Source organism: Mirounga angustirostris, unplaced genomic scaffold (assembly GCF_029215605.1).
Source record: "Mirounga angustirostris isolate CCGP_5_RB_7025 unplaced genomic scaffold, mMirAng1.0.hap1 SCAF_5, whole genome shotgun sequence".
Taxonomy (NCBI): Eukaryota; Metazoa; Chordata; class Mammalia; order Carnivora; family Phocidae; genus Mirounga; species Mirounga angustirostris.
Genome location: NW_026991713.1, coordinates 127,185,755 through 127,199,950, shown reverse-complemented (window position 1 = coordinate 127,199,950; position 14,196 = coordinate 127,185,755). Strand labels below are relative to the sequence as shown.

At 47.1% G+C, this 14,196-nt stretch overlaps 1 long non-coding RNA gene across 5 annotated transcripts in view; it reads left to right on the top strand.

Moving 5' to 3' along the window:
• LOC123841923 (uncharacterized) overlaps window positions 1–8,846 on the top strand; it is a 74,973-nt gene extending 66,127 nt beyond the window's left edge. For all 5 annotated transcript variants that reach the window (XR_010411708.1, XR_010411707.1, XR_006790327.3 and 2 more), the window contains exons 3-5: window positions 620–3,546; window positions 4,194–4,617; window positions 5,588–8,846. This is a non-coding gene — a long non-coding RNA (uncharacterized LOC123841923). The remainder of the gene's footprint in view (window positions 1–619; window positions 3,547–4,193; window positions 4,618–5,587) is intronic.
• Window positions 8,847–14,196: the final 5,350 nt, after the last annotated feature.

The following is a 14,196-nucleotide window of genomic DNA, read 5'->3' as shown; positions in this document are numbered from 1 at the left end:
TTGATTCCCAGATGCCTTCAGCTTAAAATAATCCTTATGCCAAGGTAGCATATATTGGGGTGGTATATCTTGATCCCCTTCAACTTGATCTTCATTTTTTTAAAGACTTATTAATTTATTGGGTGCCTGGGTGGCTCAGTCGGTTAAATGTCTGCCTTCGGCTTGGGTCCTGATCCCAGGGTGCTGGGATCGAGTCCCGCGTCGGGCTCCCTGCTCAACAGGGAGCCTGCTTCTCCCTCTCCCTCTGCCAGCAGCTCCCCCTGCTTGTGTTCTTTCTCTCTCTGTCAAATAAATAAATAAATAAATCTTTTTAAAAAAAGATTTATTTATTTATTTGAGAGACAGAGAGAGAGAGAGAGCATGCATGTGAGTTGGGGGAGTGGCAGAGGGAGAGAATCTTCAAGCAGACGCCCCGGTGAGCACGGAGCCCCAGGCGGGGCTCGACCCCACAAGCCATGAGATCATAACCTGAGCTGAAAGCAAGAGTCCGACACTCAACCAACTGAGCCACCCGGGCGCCCCCAACTTGATCTTTAGAAGGCGAGGCAGCAAGATGTTCTTAGAATGAGTTTGTCGCTCATAATGATTACTTGTGGCTGCCGTGCTGCCTTGCCTCCAGGGTACTCCTTGCGTCCTGGTGCTAATCCACACCACTATTGCTGGGACAGAGCCCAGGCTTGGACGTCGTGAAGTGGCCCGAACCTCCCCAACATAGCCGCTTTGAAGCCCCGTGTCCAGTTGGTGAAATGACCCCCAGGAGGCACAGGAGAGCCCCCAGAGGGTTGTTCCCAGGATATGCGATCAGTCTGGTAAGTAAGAGGCCCCGATCAGAGGCTTCACCAAGAGATATGACCTGCCAGACCGGTTTGTCAACCAGCTGCAGCCACTTGGGGGTGACTGGTCCATCTGGATGAACGCAGATCTGGATGCTCAAACAATTCTCTCAATGTCTGGTTTTCTTTTAACTGAAGAGGGGCTTACATTTTTCTTCCCATTTTATCTATTTTGCAGCTGGTTCTTAGAGATGCTCTAGCCCAGTCTGTTGGTCTTGTGAGTTTCAGAAGGCGCACCCGGCCCCCCACTCCCATGGCTCCTTCCCCATGTGATTACATCTTTCCTTGGTAATGGGGTTTTGACTGGCCTTTTGTAGCATGTGAAGCCACAATGGGACAAGAATATTCTCCCCTTATTTTTATCAGGCGCTTTTATTTCCTGAGCTGTTTTTGTAAGTGTGATTGTTTCTGGTTCTGCTTCTCATCTGGAAGGGGGCCCAGGATTCAGGGATAAGATTAGATGCCCTGCTGTGTCAATTGGTCTTTTAAAAGAAAGAAGCAAAAGTTGATCACATGCTGAAGCTCAGGGCCGATGCAGAGCTACCTCCCAAGAGGCCAATCAATTTCAATTAAGGAGATTAAAAGCCCCGAGCACAGAGAGGCCTGGTCACGGGTTTCTGAATGCCTTGCTCCTCCAGCAGCCTAAAAGCAGGCAGCGGACCCCAGAAGCGCTGGATCTTATCCCCTGGGCCGTTGGCAAGACAGTGAGGGAGCACATGCAAAAGAAGGAGCTAGCTGAAGGGGCTCAGTGATCCTTCACAGCATCTGGGGCAGGACCGACGAGTCAATGTCCTCACCCCCACTAAGTATCCAGACCCAAATTACTGGGCCAAACCTACCCAGTGCAAACTACCACCCCATCACACTTCCCAGGGGACAGAACTACCCCAGGTTCTCATGGTCTGTCCCCTCCCCTTCCGAGGCGGCGGCCCTCCCCACCAGATTCCAGGTCGCCACCTTCCCTAACTGCTCGGGCATCCTAGAGCCCACACCGCTGAGGGTGGGCAGGGGACCAGAGCGGGGGTGCCAGGCAGAGGAGAGGGGCCTTAGCACCACACAGGGTCTGCCTCTTACTAGCTCTGCATTGGCTCTGAGTCAGCACGTGACTGAGTTTCTTTTTAAGACCGGTTGGCACACCAGGACATCCCCTTAGCACCCAGGTATCTCAGCGAGCCTCACTTCCCATGTGCATCAAAACAGAACCATCACCCGCCGCACCGGGTTGGCCAGGCTCCCAGGAGGTCACACATGTTTACATCAAGCACCTGACACCCCCTCGCCGCCCTCCGCAGGCAGCCCTTCCGATTACAGTGGCCCTGGGCAGACAGGGGAGGTGGGGGGGGGTTACATTCAGGCCCCCCAACCCCTGATCTGGTGGTTTTTGTTTAGAAGCCAGTGAATCAGCAGTCCTGTTAGTGCCGGAAGATCATGCTTTGTCTGCCGTGAATGCTGTGTAAATATCGACGCTGTGTCACCTGCCGGGGCCGGGAGAACCAGGGCCGACGGAGGGGTGTGCAGGGATGCAGGGGAGGGGGCTGAGCCCGCTGCAGCCCCTGGCAGGGCAGGAAGGAAGCAGGGCTCTCTGGGAGGGGAGTAGCAGGAGGCTGATGGAAAGCAGTTACTTGCTGGGCAGGAAAGAGAAGTGGCCAGGAACTCAGCTTCATGCCCAGGAGTAGTAACAAAGACAAGATCTAGCAAACTCCAGGAGCCCGAAGCCACCGTTCCCCTGGCACCTCTTCTCTGCTCCTTCTCCTCGGCTGCTATCCCATTTTCAGGCCGGCCTGGAGAGGGAAGGTGGCTGAGGAGGAGGCTCGGTCCAGGCCATGTGGCAGCGCGTCTGTCATCTAAAGGACAGGAGGGGCCGCTGTGGAACACCACGCATCAAGAAGCACGGGGTCACAGTTCTCCCAGCCCTGTGGGGTGCCAGGTGCCAGGTGGCTCATGCACTTGCCCAAGGTCACTCTAGTCCATGGCAGAGCCATTTCCCAGGGTCCTTCTCCCACACCTCCCTGCCTCCTGGGCCTGCTTCCATCTCTGACCTACTTCTCCCAAGATAATTGAGAAACAAATGACCGAAGCTGCAGGCCTAGGCTTGTGAAGGCTTGGGATGGCTGTTCATCAACGTGAGAGCATCTGGACCTTTTTTTTTAAACAACGAGAAAAGTAAGTCTTGTGCAGATTGTATTATATACAAATGGCATTTTTCTGGATACAGATTTATTTTACAAGTGTAGAAAAATGGAACTTACCATTCACATTGAAGAGGAGGAAACTTGCTGTGTGGAGTTTTAAGGAAGCTTTAAGTTGCTAAGGAAGGAGTAGATGAGCTTCCCGAAGGAAGCCTTGCCTCGAGGTGGGACCAGCTTTGTGGGAGGGAAGGCATCACCAGCCACCAGCCCTTCCTTTAGAAACCTGTGGGGTGGCCGCCCCATCAGGCAATAGGAAGGGACTGGGGTGTGATGTGCCCTGGGACCTGCCTTCCTTTTTTTTTTTTTTTAAAGATTTTATTTATTTGACACAGAGAGAGAGAGAGCACAAGCGGGGGAGCAGCAGAGGGAGAGGAAGAAGCAGACTCCCTGCTGAGCAGGGAGCCCGACATGGGGCTCGATCCCAGGACCTGAGATCATGACCTGAGCCGAAGGCTGACGCTTAACGACTGAGCCCCCCAGGCGCCCCTGGGACCCGCCTTCCAACAGAGCACCTGTACAGGCAGGTTTGTGTCCTGGGGAATTGGCTTGGTCGTGCCAGGGCATGGGAACCCAGGCCAAGTTTGATAAAGACCCTGGGGAGGCCACGGCTCCTTGCTTTGTCAGTGGCGGAGCCTGGGTCTCGGTCTGTCCGGCTGGCACAGCAGACCCCAGAGACTGGCTGGTTAAACGACACAGACGTTGACCGCTCACGGTCCTGGAGGCTGGAAGCGTCAGGTCAAGCAGGTGCCGGCCGATGCAGTTCCTGCTGAGGATCACCCCGGCTGGCAGATGGCCACCTCCTTCCTGCGTCCTCCTGTGGCGGAGACCGCAAGACCTCTGGTCTCTTTTCCTTCTCCAGGGATGCTAATCCCATCATGGGAACCCTCACCCTCACGACTTCATCTAAACCTCATTTCCTCCCAAAGGCCCCGCCTCCAAGTACCATCAAGGTGAAGGGTCAGGCGTGGGTCTTTAACCCCTGGTCTCTGTGCTTCTCTATGATGATCTTTGTGCCTCCTCCGTCAGTCATGCTGAGCTCTGGGCTGAGCTTCTCCAACTACCCCTGGCGAAGTTTTCTTATTTGCAGTAGGGCATGATGTGTGATGAGAAAGATGACATTATTGCATAAAAAAGACATGAAATATGAGCTCATTTCTTTTTTTATTCTTAGATTCCACTGACAAAGCATTGCTGTTAAATTGGTGTGGATGCTGCTGAAGGCTCGCTGTCCCCTCTGTGTTCATCTCCCTGTGGAGCTGTCACCGAGCCTCTCAGGAACCAGGCTTCCTGCGTGGGCCACCTTCTGAGGGCCGCTGCCTAGAGCCCCATGAAATACACTCTTGTCAGCCCGCACATCAGTGGGACGCCACCACTTCCAGAGACAAAGACTCGCATTGGGGTCCCAGTGAAGATGCAAGACTCCTCCCCAGAGGACAGAGCAACCTGCTTGACAAGAACAGAGGGGTCCTCTTGCCCAAAAGCACTGGATGTCAGAACAGAGGGGTCTTGGGTGGGCGGAAGCCTCTGGGAATCTGGACAGGAGTGAACATTTCCCAGCAGAAACTTTTCCTGGCAAGAGAACTGGAGAGGAAGAGGTAGGATATCAAGTCAATCTCCAACCAGCTGACCAAATTGCAAATCTCTCATTAAGATTTGCTGACCAGGGGTGCCTGGCTGGCTTAGTCCGTGGAGCATGCGACTCTTGATCTCGGGGTTGTGAGTTTGAGTCCCTGTGTAGAAATTACTTAAAAATAAAAATCTTTTGGGGTGCCTGGGTGGCTCAAGTCGTTAAGCGTCTGCCTTCAGCTCAGGTCATGATCCCGGGGTCCTGGGATCGAGCCCCGCATCGGGCTCCCTGCTCAGCAGGAAGCCTGCTTCTCCCTCTCCCTCTGCCTCCTGCTCTGCCTATCTATGCTCTCTCTCTCTGTCTCTGTCAAATCAATAAATAAAATCTTAAAAAAATAAAAAATAAAAATCTTTAAAAAAAAAATAATTGCTGATCAAAGAGGAGAGTGGAACTGTGGATTTACTCCATGTCTAAGCTAAACATGGAGCTTGTGAGCACCTAATGGCTCGTATGGCTGTGCTTTCTGGGCTCTGGTATAATAAAGCCCCACAGGCGTGATCCTGGGGCCCTGGGCTGACTGTCAGGAGACCAGGCGTCTCTCTGTCATCATCAGTAAAGTGGTAGCAACAGCCCCAGTATTAGTTGGCTGGGGATGCCCTAACCAAGCCCCACGGGATGAGTGGTTTAAACAACAGAAATGTATTTTCGTACAGACCCTTCCCTCACAGCCTCAGGAGGAACCAGCCCTGCCCACGGCTTGATGTCAGATTTCTAACCACCGGAACTGTGAGAAAATAAATTTTGCCAGCAGTGAAATAAGGGGCGAGCCTGCAATCCCCAAGACTCAGACTGATTGTAAGCAGATTACATCTCCGGGCAGAACTGTGCCCCAGCCTTCCCACGCCGCTGAATGTGTGACTTAGGCCATGTAATCTCTCCAGGTTAAAATTTATTTATAAAGCACAGATAATAAAAATAACATCTCTTTCTCTCCCCAGGTGTTCTGAGCCTTCAGTATGGTTGCAGGGATGATGCATCACAAAAACGAAACAAATTAGTCCTTGGGACAGACGACCCAGGGGCAAATCAGCCACCACAACAAAAAAGACAAGCTTTCAAACCAACAAGAGAAGACAAGATTGTAATGCCTTCCTAACAACGTTGCTTTATTGATGCGATGCAAGGAAAACTACATTAGATTCTATTGATTCTCTTTGAGATCTAATAATATGCTTTATTCAGATCTTATTCACATACCACTTCCTCCACCGTCTTTCTCAGGAGCTGAAATTGGCCAGTTACAAACAGAATTTGTTCTCCTCTCCTTTGAAATCACAGAAGTGGACGTGTTTTAGAACACAAAAGGTACTAAGCTTTCTCAGGGAAAGAAAGCAGAGCTGGAAGAAAAAAAAAATCTCCCCTCTAAACAAAATTGAAAGCATGCCTTACTTTAGATTTATTTGATTACAAAGTCTTTCTCGGAGCTAATCAGTTTTAGAACCCGTTCCTATTGGCGCCAATGAGCCAATAAAAAATCCAGAAGGAGAGAAGAAGTATCACAACAACTCAAGGAAACAAGGTTGTTCGTTTTTTTTTAAAAAGCATTGAATTAATGTCTACGCCGCTGAGTCAAATTATTTATACACATGCTATAGGTTTTGCATCCCCAGAATTTGTTAGCATTCAGAGTATGATAAATTGTCCCTGACTGACTTGTGAAAAATCATCTCAAGAAGGATTTTTTTTTTTTTCCAAGCGGAAAAATATGTACATGACACACGGTGGTTTATTGAAACTGTTCTTCAGATGAACAGCCTGAAGGGAGAGGCAGGTTTTTAGATGTCACAACGATGGTTAAGAATTTCGGCTGTGGGGCAGTGTTATAAAGCTCATGAAGTCACTTCACTCCTGTACCTTGTGTTCTTCATCTCTCCAGTAGGTTCCAAACTCGGGGCTTTCTGCAAAATTCAGAGGGATCATACGTGAGCCCTCCCAGGATTAAGAACCTAATAAATGTCAGCCTTTGTATCAGTATTATTATAGAGAATCTTTTCCTAGTTATATTTCATCTGCAGAAAAATTACAAAAAGGATTAAGTTTGTTGGAAAAACAACAAAGTAGGTCTTGCGCCCCCTTAATGCATGTGCTGTGTCAGTTCTAAGAAAGGATGTTAACAAGTGTTAGTAAGCCTGTGTGTTGCTGGTGGGGTGTTAAACGGTCAGACCCTTTGGAAAACTGGTCGCTCCTTAAAAAGCTAAATACAGAGTTACTATATGGACCAGCAGCTCCACTCCTATCTGTATATATATATATATATATATATATATATATACCCAAGGGAATCAACAATATACATCTGTACAAAATTTGTCCACAGATGTTCATTGCAGCATTATTCACAATAGCCAAAAGGTGGAAACAGCTTAGGTATCTATCAGCTAATGAGTGGATAAGCAAAATGTGATAGAATATTATCTAATATTATTAGATGCTACAATGGGGATAAACCATAAATACATTGTACTAAGTCAAAGAAGCCAGGTCTCACAAAAAAACACCTCTTGTCTGATTCCATTTTTAAAAAAAATTTTTGATTTAGAAGTTTTATTTTTATCACTTGCAAATTGTATTTTCTTTTCTGATTTTTTAAAAAATCATTTATTTTTTAAGTAATCTCTACACCCAATGTGGGGCTTGAACTCACAACCCTGAGATCCAGAGTCGCATGCTCTAATGGCTGAGCCAGCCAGGTGCCCCTCTTATGATTATTTTAATACAACATTGTTAGTTTCAGGTGTATAACAGTGACTCACCCTGTGCCTGCATTCTGAAATGATCACTTCAATAAGTGTAGTCGCTGTGGATGATTCCATTTACGTGAAATACCCAGACCAGGCAAATCCAGGGAGACCAGAAAGTAATTAGCAGTTGCCTAGGTTGGGTCAGGGAGCAGTGATGGGTATGACTGCTAACAGGTGTAGGGTTTCTGGAATTAGGTAGTGGTGATGGTTGTACAACTTTGTGAATATACTAAAAACTACTGAATTGTACACTTTAATATGGTTAGTTTTATGAATTATTTCTGGGAAAAAATTTTGAATTCTTAATGTGGAAGATAAGAAGGAAACAAAAAAAATTGCAGCATCCAGAGATAATCACTGCAAGTGTTTTGATGTAGATCCTTCAGACTCATGCAAATATACACATTAAAAAAAAAAATAGGGCGCCTGGGTGGCTCAGTTGGTTAAGCAACTGCCTTCGGCTCAGGTCATGATCCTGGAGTCCTGGGATCGAGTCCCGCATCGGGCTCCTTGCTCAGCAGGGAGTCTGCTTCTCCCTCTGACCCTCCCCCCTCTCATGCTCTATCTCATTCTCTCTCTCAAATAAATAAATAAAATCTTTAAAAAAATAAAATAAAATGGGATCATACAGGGCATACTGCTGAGTGGAAGTTTTATCTTAATATTACTATTCTATATTAGGAAATTGCCTCTATACTTCAGTGACTTCTATCTCTGAATCTTCCCGAATGTCTGGCCTTTCCACATTTCTTGCCATGTTCTTCTCTTTCCAAAGCTCTTCAGGAGGACTTTTCAAACTATTTTGCACTCCTCGGATCGTCAGGGTACTTCCAGTCCTTGCTGTCACAACTTGCCCTGTGTTACAAGATATTTCATTAACACCTATGATTTCAATAGACTTGATTCATAAATCCACACTTCTACCTTGACTTTTATCCCCTCTACTGGTCCTCCATCTCCAAAAGCCCACTGGAAATTCCCACTCGGATATTCATCACTGACACTGTCATATGACTAAAATCGAACTCATTATACTTTTCAATGCCACAGCCTGGCACGGCAGAAGATGTGCTGAATGTTGAATCCTGAAAGGAGAGTTCATGCCCACACTTAACCTTTCTGATTCAAATCGGGCTTCTTGGAAGTGATGGAGACCTACTGTGGCTAATTTAGACAGAAAAGGGATGCAGGGAGGGACGTGTGGTCGCTCCCGCCCCGGGCAGGAAGGCTGGATATGGGACAGGGCAGTGAAAACCAGCACCTGTCCACTTTGCTTAGCCTTGATTTCCTTAAACCAAGAACGATGGAGATAATTTTACCACCGGCCTCATGGGATTTGTAAGGAAGCCAGAGCCGGTATTGCGGAAGATACTTTGTAAACCAGGAGCCCCTGCGCAGGTGTGAGGCTTTCTTTCCAACCTCTGCTCTGTTCCTGACCATTGTACCTTTGTGCCCCCTCAGCGTCCTCACTTACCCATTAGCACCCCTTCCTCGTCTCGGGGCCCCCTCCCCCTCAGCCCCTCCGTATCCAAGCCACAGGGTTTTGTTCATTATTCCTTCCCCTTCCTCCCACCTTATTCAGCTGCAACAATGGAAACCAGTCTTTCCCAAGCTTATTACACATAGCACTCACCTGGGGCAGTGATTCCGCCTCTGAGGGCCTGTCAAGACCTCCGAGGAGGGCTGCATTCTTAAACAAGCTCCTAAGGAGGGCACAACAGGAACAGGTCCACCCACCCTCGGGAATCTTCGAACCGAGTTTCTCACCTGGAGCACTCATCACCAGAAAGGGGTTCCATGTGGAACTAAGTTTGGAAAACGCCGCATCCATCTCCCTCTTCAAGATTCACAATTTCTTTTTTTTTTTTTAATTTTTTTTTAAAGATTTTATTTACTTATTTGACAGAGAGAGAGCAAGAGAGGGAACACAAGCAGGGGGAGTGGGAGAGGGAGAAGCAGGCTTCCCACGGAGCAGGGAGCCTGATGCGGGGCTCGATCCCAGGACCCCGGGATCATGACCTGAGCCGAAGGCAGACGCTTAATGACTGAGCCACCCAGGTGCCCCAAGATTCACAATTTCAAGAGGTCCTGCAGGTAAGATACCTGGGAGACTATGCAAAGGTGTAAGGTCTAGGAGACTGCAAAACTAGTCTGTCCCGTGATACTATGGTTTATAGGAAGAAATACATATTTGGGCTTGTTTCTGGCATAAAATTCCCCAAACCCTTGGAATTTCCTCAATGATGAGAGCAACAAGGGTGTCATTTGTTATGTTAAGGAGGTGACTTTTGGACCCCAGCTAAGGTTAGGGCTGGTTGGCAGGAGAACCAGACCTGCCCCTCCTCCCCCCCCAGAAGCCCCCCTCCATTTTCGGTGAAGGGAGAGGAGCTGGAGATTGGCCAGTGTTTGAATCAGTCATGCCTGTGTAATGAAACCTCCGTGAAAACCCAAAAGGAGACAATTCTGAGAGCTTCCAGATTGGTGGACATGGGGAGATCCGGGGAGAGTGGTGTGCCCAGAGAGCGTGGAAGCTCCTCACCCTTTCCCCCCACCTGGCCCTGTGCATCCTTCCATCTGGCTGTTCCTGAGTCCTACCCTTTTAGATAATAAATTGATCATCTAGTAAGTAAAATTCTTCTGAGGTCTGTGAGCCACTCAAACCAATTGATCGAACCCGAGGAGGGAGTCATGGGACCCTCGGATATATGGTCAGGCAGTCAGAAGTACGGGTGACGACGTGTGTCTGCGACTGGCGTCTGAAGTGGGGGTGGGGGGGCGCGGAGAGCAGTCCTGCGGGACGGAGCTCTTCTTCTGTGGGATCTGATTCGGCCCCCAGATACATGGTATCAGGACTGCTGAATTCTAGGAAATGCAGCTGGTGTCCCCAGAATTGCTTGTGGGTGTGGGAAAGCTCCCCACACTGGAACTGGTACCAGAACCCATTTAGTCACGGAACATCTGTTAACATTCCACAAAGAGAATATTATGAGAAACACACACATTGGGAAACCATGGCCTATAGTATACATTTTAATTCCAAGGTTTTTGACCACTTGGCTCTAAGCTTCACCCCCCACGTCTCTACATATACTTGCAACGCTTGCCAGACTCCCTGCCTCCCAACATAATGGACTATGAGCTCCGTGTATGTGGCCCTTTCTCACGCCGAGCCTTCTGGTACTGGCCCTTTTGCAGGTGCGACTGTCCCCGCTCTCCCCCACCCCCTCGACCAACGCCCCCGGGACTCAGCTCAGGTCCCTCTTCCTCCATAAAGCCTTCCAACAGCATCTCTGGAGATTTGGGCACGTCCAGTTGCTTCTGGAATGCCACCCACTTCTCTCCAGTCAGGAGGTAAAGGGCGGTGATGCTATCTCAGGGAAAGCTTTGAATCTGCTCTAATTCATTGAGGGAGCGAATTCATACCTTGTTCTCATTGGGCACAAGTTACTGGTAATCTCCTTCCTGGCTCTGAGCGGGGGGTGCCCTGCCTATCTCCCAGGTGCTCTGGGGCCATGGCCCCCAAACTTCAGCGTGCGTCAGGAGGAGCTACGGGGTGTTAAAACCCACCGCGCCCCACCCCAGAGCTTCTGGGTCAGCTCTGGGGGATTTGCAGCTCCACCAAGTTCCCAGATGACATCAGTGCTGTCCCTCTGGGGGAATCCCGGGTTGAGGACCACTGGCTTTTGGCATCGCCTGCAGGAAATGTCTCCTTCCTAAAGGAGGGGGTTCTCAGTGATTTCCAAGGCTTTCTTCATTCTGGAGATAGCCTGCCTTCCATTTAGTCTCCCTGATTCCTGTGTGGACAGATGGACAGTGGAGAGTGGGAGGAAATCAGGGATAAAAAGATACCAGAGCTAAGTAAATGGCAGATCCAGTATTTAAACCCTGGTCATTCTGGTTGCAAAACTCCTTCTTTTAACCACTCTGCTGTGTTCTCTTGGAAACTTTTTAATAATCTGTCGTCAAGTTGAAGACACGAGCTACTTCTCAGCAGTAGTGTTGGTGCTATTTCAAACGAAATGATTCAAGTAGAACACTTCAGGACTGACATAGACTAGATATTTAACACCTTTATGGAGAAATACATCCTAAAGCATAGGGATTAGAAGCACAGCCTCTAGATCAGAATGCCTGGGCTTGCGTCCTGGCTCGGTCACATACTAGCTGTGTGACGTGGGGCAAGTTATTTCAGCTCTTTGTGACTCAGTCTCCTCATCTGTAAAATGGGCACGATCATACGACTTCCTGACTTGTAATGGAGATTAACTGAATTAGTATGGGTAAGATACTGAGGACAGTTCTAGCTCTGAAGAAGCCTCAGTAAACATGTGCTATCATTCCTGGCTGAGTGCTTTTGGGCAAACTAAGGTATAAAGAGCAGTAGAAAGGTATATCATATAAGCCCATCTCACCGGGATTCTTCTAAAGACTTCTCTCACGGGAATGTGGGGGGAGTCAGTTTCAAATCTTGACTAAAACCAGTCCTTAGTTCTGGGAGCTGGAACAGGTTACCTCCCTTTTTTCCACCTGTTAAACGGGGATAATAATTGTATCTACTATGGTTATACTGCATGCGGGGCTCGACCCCTACAAGTCTGTCAGGTCAGTGCAAAACTGCACAGATGAATAAGAAGCCAATGAGCGAACAGACTCGCACCACCCGAACTGCTTAAATTCTTGGCCCCATTTGCCACAGCAACTTACCCCGTGTTTTATTTTTCTTAGGTAGTCATTCTCCAAATCCCAAACGCCCTGACCGTATTGTTTTTTGAACTGATATGTCAAATGCACTTCTACCTCAGAAGGGCTTCTTGTCTTGCAGCTAATACATTTTTAATACAGCAGCATCTCCAGTTTCCTTTCAAACTATGGAGAGGATATCCTTTTCCTGTCAGGCTGCGCAATGGTTTTTTGGTTTTGTTTTGTTTTTTTCCTTTCAAAGTAAAGCATTAACCTCCAGACTCCTGTAAGTAGGTTCAGTGGACATATGATTAGAGTAGCAAGTTGAGGTTTTTACTGGAGCTCATGTGACATTTCAGAAGCCTGTATTACAAGAGGTTATGCTGATACTTCAGGTTCCTAACGGCATCCAAACGGCAAGCATGACATAGTCATAGATACATAGACCATTGAGCCCTTTCTTCCTACACAGATTTCTTTTACAAAATGTGACCAGGCTAATGGTAAAACATCATCTGTACCTTTTTAAAGCTGTAGGTGGCTGTTGGTATACATTGTGGGGACATGTGGCAATTTGTCTGTGTTTGTAGTTACAATTACCGTGACTTCTAACTGAACAAAAAGAAATGTGTTTCTGAAATTAAGTATGATCAGGCTGAACATACTATTTAACAGTAAATATATCATGAACATTTCTCCACGCCATTCCATTTTCTACATTACTAAAATATCTTTGATTTCCCTTCTCATTGCAAAAGCAGCATGTTTTTTATCGAAATATTAACTCAGGTAAACAACAGGAAGAAACTTTTAAAGTACCTATAATCTCACCGTCCAGAGATAACTGTCATCAACAGTTGGGTGTATGTTCTCTCAGACTTTTTTTTCTATGATTTCGTGCATTCAAAAAAAAAAAAAATTCCTACAGTACCTATTTTTGTGTGACCTGCTTCTTTTTCAATTAATTGATTGTGGATCTCTGTATACATTACTAAGATCGCTGCATAGTATCCCCTTTTAAGGAGGTATTGGAATTTAAGCTATTGTTGGACGTTGTAAATTGTCTTGGTTGGTTGGTTTTATTATTTTAACTATGTGTGATGAACACGCTGTGGCTTTGTGGCTTAATCTTTGGGTAAATCTTTATTGCTTTCAGAAAAACTCCAGGCACAATTGCGGGGTCAAAGGTTTTAAACAAATTTGATTTATGTTGCCAAACCGCCCCCAGAAATACCGTACTAATTAACCTACCTATCAGTCGTGTCTAAGTTCCTTTCATTACAAGAAACACTGGTGCTGCCTTTCTTTCAACTTCTGTCAGTTGGATGAATAACCAAAATACTTCCTGCTACTATTTAAATTTGTATTTCTTGGTTTCATTTTAGCATTTTAGTATTTATTGGCCATTTGATTTCTGAGTTGGGCATGTAATAAGTATACTTTTTTTTTTTTTTAAAGATTTTATTTATTTATTTGAGAGAGAATGAGATAGAGCATGAGAGGGGGGAGGGTCAGAGAGAGAAGCAGACCCCCTGCTGAGCAGGGAGCCCGACGCGGGACTCGATTCCGGGACTCCAGGATCACGACCTGAGCCGAAGGCAGTCGCTTAACCAACTGAGCCACCCAGGCGCCCGTAATAAGTATACTCTTAACAACCATTTACTCTGCAAATATTTTTCTCATTTTGTCATTTGCTGTTAAATTTTGTAAAATTTTGGGGCACCTGACTGGCTCAGTTGGTGGGGCATGTGACTCTTGATCTTGGGGTTGTAAGTTCGAGCCCTGTGTGTAGAGATTACTTAAAATCTTTAAGGGGTGCCTGGGTGGTTCACTGGTTTGGGCGTCTGACTTCGGCTTAGGTCATGATCTCCGGGTCCTGGGGTCAAGCCCGGCCTCTAGCTCTGCGCTCAGTGGGGAGTCTACTTCTCCTTCCCTCTCTGCCCCTCCCCCTGCTTGTGTGTGCTCTCTCTCTCCCAAATGGATGAGTAAAATCTTAAAAAAAAATCTTAAAAAAGATTTTTTTGGTAAAGTTTTGAAAGTATGATTTAAACATTTTTAGTTAATGAATTTATTTTTACTTGATAATTTCTTCATGTTTGGGAAATCCTTTCTCTCCTCAAGCTTAT